The sequence below is a fragment of the Falco punctatus genome (genome assembly GCF_963210335.1).
Source record: "Falco punctatus genome assembly, chromosome: 5".
Lineage (NCBI taxonomy): Eukaryota > Metazoa > Chordata > Aves > Falconiformes > Falconidae > Falco > Falco punctatus.
The window spans coordinates 57,588,758-57,593,121 of NC_137584.1; the positions used below are offsets into that span (position 1 = coordinate 57,588,758).

General features: G+C 40.3%; 1 protein-coding gene across 3 annotated transcripts in view; it reads left to right on the forward strand.

Annotated features, from left to right (window-relative positions):
* KIAA0408 overlaps positions 1-4,364 on the forward strand; it is a 51,529-nt gene that overhangs the window by 22,489 nt on the left and 24,676 nt on the right. Inside the window, exons 7-8 of one of the 3 annotated variants that reach the window (XR_013928621.1) lie at positions 2,947-3,021; positions 3,575-4,082. The gene's annotated coding sequence lies outside the window, so the exon portion shown is untranslated. Of the gene's footprint in view, positions 1-2,946; positions 4,083-4,364 lie in introns of those variants that run through there. The other 2 variants (XR_013928619.1, XR_013928620.1) reach the window with 2 other exon arrangements.

The window sequence follows — 4,364 nt, forward strand, 5'->3', positions numbered from 1 at the left end:
GAACCATAGTAAGGGCCTTATTGCACTTACTTGCTAGCAGGGGAAGAGCTCCATTGGACTTTAGGGTTCTTCCATGTTATCTTTGGCAAGGAAATACAGTTACCTTGGAAGCTCTGAAGCCAGAGTTTTTATACACGCACACACATATGCACACACACTCATGCAAGAACCACAAATAATCAAGTATAACTTGACCTTTCTATTAATCTTAGTGTCACCAATGGAAGCGGTGAGTTTTGTAAGCCTGTTTTTAAAATAGGTTTTTAATATTATTCCTCTATATGCTGTCTAAGGTCTTAATGCAGATGCAGACTTGTTCAGATTGTGCTTTGAACAAATCTGAGACTCTCCTTATTGCATGTTTATGGGCTTTAGTACTGAAATAAATGCAAAACTCCCAGCACACATGGAATCACCTGTCCATTGAAATGGGGGTGTCACTAGGAATCAGCTGGCTGGTACTTAGTTGACAGAAAGCATCATTCTCCCTCATGATGGAAGATGGAGCCATAATCTTTCCCTGAGACCCTTTTAGGGAGGAGTGCAGCAGAGTAGAAAAACAGAGAAGGGTCAGTTGGAGCTTATCTACATATGCAACAGAGCAGGCCACCTGAAGGCTAGGAAACTGGCCCGACTCAGAGCCTCTGCTAGAAGCAGGAGGAGTACAACTTTTGTATTTTCTTTTTCCTTTAAAATCTCTGGATATCATTCTTCAAAGTGAGAGTACATTTCCAGTAAATGTTTTGTCTTCCCAGTGCTAGCAGTAGACTTCTTGTGTATCTTTAAAACGTTGCTGAAAGGATGAACTTTGCTTTTTCTCCAGCAACAATTATTTTTCACTATTACGCATTCTGTAAGGGAATTAGCTGTTATATATAGAAAAGAATTGGCAATGTAACATAATTTTCCAGAGCATTCAGAGCACCGATTTATTTCTCCAGTTGTCTATTTAAAAAATTCTTTCTTTAAGTGGGGATTTTGTATCCAAATGGCTTCAACAGCATTTTAGCAAAGATCTACAGCAACCCAGCAGGGCAGGCCATTTGCCTTAGAGTTTTGTTATTTCTGGACCAAGCCTATATTTCCGAGCATGCAAGAACTTATGCAATTCTCACAGTGTTGCTATGCAAAGAATTTCTTTGGTTTTGAGATCTGTAATATACAACTCTAGCTATTATACTGATAGTATTCTCTATTGCACTGAGCTGTAATGGTGTCTTTGGTTGTATACACGGTCTTTAAACTGGAAGGCAGAACACATTTATTCCAAATGCACTACTTCAACCCTCTTGTTGCCTCTAGCCTTTCTACTCCTCCTCAATTCCCAGTGGATGTATATTTTTATGTGGTATATTGCCATTGGTCTATATGTATATGCCATACCACCGGGCTTTCTATCTGTACTGCAGTCAAAATATTTTTTGGACAGCCTCTGAACTTTTGGACAGTTCTGAAAAGTGCTGGTGTTACTATTGCCATTCACAAATGTATTAGATCTTGATCTATTGTTTTGCATCACTGAAAATGCACTTCCTTCATCAGCTGTTAGTGGCATACATTACACCAAATTTGTGCTCTTGTTTTCTGAAATTATGATTAATCTGCTTTTGGGGTTTGCTTCTACCCCTCTCCCTTACATCTTTTCTGTTTGGCAAAGTACTTGCATCAGCAGAGATGTGTTTCTGATGTGTGTGGTTGACCCAGTTGCTGTGTGGCTATGGGAGCTCATACCCAAGGTTGCCTTGCTAACTCTGTTTCTCTAAAAAGAATTGTATCAGAATTTCCATGGGGTAAGAGAGATCAAACCCTCAATATGATGCAAGTGAAAGTGTGCAAATAAAAATCAGGAAGAAAACAGAGAATCAAAGAGGAGGGTGCAACACTTGTAGTAAATGCTCTGGCTAGTTCTTTGCTTCTAATAGAAGATCCCTCTGTGCTGCCTACTTCATACCACCTGAAACTTCCAGGAACGTACTGTCTTTTTTCAGTCAGCATCTTTGTATGCTCTTCCTGCTCTGTGAGCCCATAATAGCAGGAGATACTGAAAGACTGATGTTAGTAATGTCAGATTAACACCAGTCCTTCCTCTTCCCATATTTGATGGTATGGTGGTAATTGAAGTCTCAGTTGTTAATCCTTGCTGTGGCAGCAGCCAGTTTTACTAGGAGATGCATGATGGTACACACAGCACAGACATTATGGAATGCACAATATATTGTGTCTTTCACCCATGCTGCACAAGGGCACACTCTGTCACACTGCTGAAATGGGGACATTCCTGGAAAATAAATGTGAACCAGCCATGTGTTTGAGGACAAGAGTAAGAGTGTACTTCAAGTCCAGTGATCGTGCCAGGCAGTGTGACCAGAGTACAAGTAACTTCAGTCCTCAGTATAGGATGCTTTCTTCCATGCCGGGACAAAAATACAATCTTATGGTCTTCTCTGGAGGAATGGGTGATTTTTACCACGCTGCAACAAATTTACAGTCTTACGCTCTTTTGCAGAGGGATGCCCCTCTCTAGGGACAGCTGGGGAGCAAAGCAGAAGTAGAACCTGTCCTAGGATGGGGCATCTCCTGAATTTTGATCAGATCATGTAGTGTTACATTCCTTACTAATTTTGAAGGGGAAAAAATGAAGGAAAAAGAAAAAAAATAGTGCAATATCCCAAGTAGTGCTTATTCTTACAGTTTTCCTAGTACCTATCAAAGGGCTGCTGGTTTATGCCTTTTCTCTAGTAACTGCAGTCCACAATGTTTCTGTTTAAGGGTCCAGACTTTGATTCCTTCTAGTGGTGCATGTTTGTGTGCGTATGGCCAAGATTCACTGAAAAATTACACTGTAGGGGAGAGTCCATACATTTTATATTTTTAAATCAGATTATCTATGTGTGACCCCAAAATATATGGCTATATTGTATGAGATAATGTTTCCCTTTACTACAGAGCAGACGCAATCCCAACATGATTGGGGGGAAGAGAGCAGGCACCACACAGATATGTCCAAGGCATGTAAGACAAGTAAGCAAAGCGTGCTCCTGATATTAATGGGTGAGCTAAAATCCTTTGACTAGTCACTGCAGTAAAGCCAGAAGCTCTTTAATATTCATTCTTAGTAGATGGATAGACTTATGTAGATGGATAGACTTGCTAACATGTCACAGGGATCTTAATGCTAAGGAGTCTGGTTTTGATTGCCCCTCTGACTGGAGCTATGCAACTGCTTGTGGCAGATGTGCCTGGATAGTCTTTTACCAATGCCCCTCAAATTTCCATAGTTTACTGCAGCTAAAAATTTCTAAATCATATTCACAGTAGAAAAGGACTTTCATTGAAGGAAATTGCATTCATGTGTGAACTCTGCAAAGATGACACTGCCAGCTGGCATGGCGACACAGAAAATCGTTCTGAGTTTTAGTTCTACATCACGAGATATATGCAGCAAGTCAGCTATTCTTGTACCATGTGAGATGCAGAGCTGCTAAAGATATTATTGATGGAAGTGCAGCACAGACAGATATATAGGTACGTATGGTCTGCTTGCTTCTTTGCAGAATCTTTCTGTTTTTCACAGAGATATTCTGACTGGTTTGGGAGTTTGAGATTTTTTTTTCCAAATTAATCTCAAGGCGGTTGAGCTGCTCAAGCTATTGCTGGTAGGAATACACAGGGAGTTCTTCTGCAACCAAAATGTCTACTCAGAGAAGTAGCTGGCTACCAAAGGAGGTAAGATGTTCACAAACTGGCTCGTTCATTGTCACATCTCATCTGTGTGTATGTGTGTAAATATATATGACACATCTTAGGAACTTTTTCTTCCAGGAAGTCCCACAGTGTCCAGTGCAGCTCTTTTTGCTGTAAGACACCATTTACTGTGTATATGAGTACCACAGTCAGACACCTAGTACATACAGAAAAATTATGTCTAATATTGTATGCAAACAGACTCCTCCCAAAGAACGGTACTGAAATGCTTTACATTAAAAACAGCATGCAACTTAATGGGATCCAGCAGTTTCTGAAAGCCCATTTTCATATAAGTAAGTACAATCGAATTTTTTAATTAAAAAAATGTGCTTATGCATGTTGTCTTTTCCTTCCAAATACTGTAAGTCTGCCTTACAGCTCTGATCCTGATTTTGCCTCTTGCACTGCAGGGAAAAATAAAAAGAAAATGGAAATAGAGATAGTCAGAAAAATCCTCTAGCTTAGGCATTGCAGAATGACTGGTACTGGTCTCCCTATACATGGCTATGAGACTTTGACACTTAAGATCATGCAGACCGGTATGGTCCGTGCAGAGAAGCTAACCTTCCATTTCTCCTCCCTGTAGTTTTACTCCCTCCTTCCCTCTCCTTCCATAG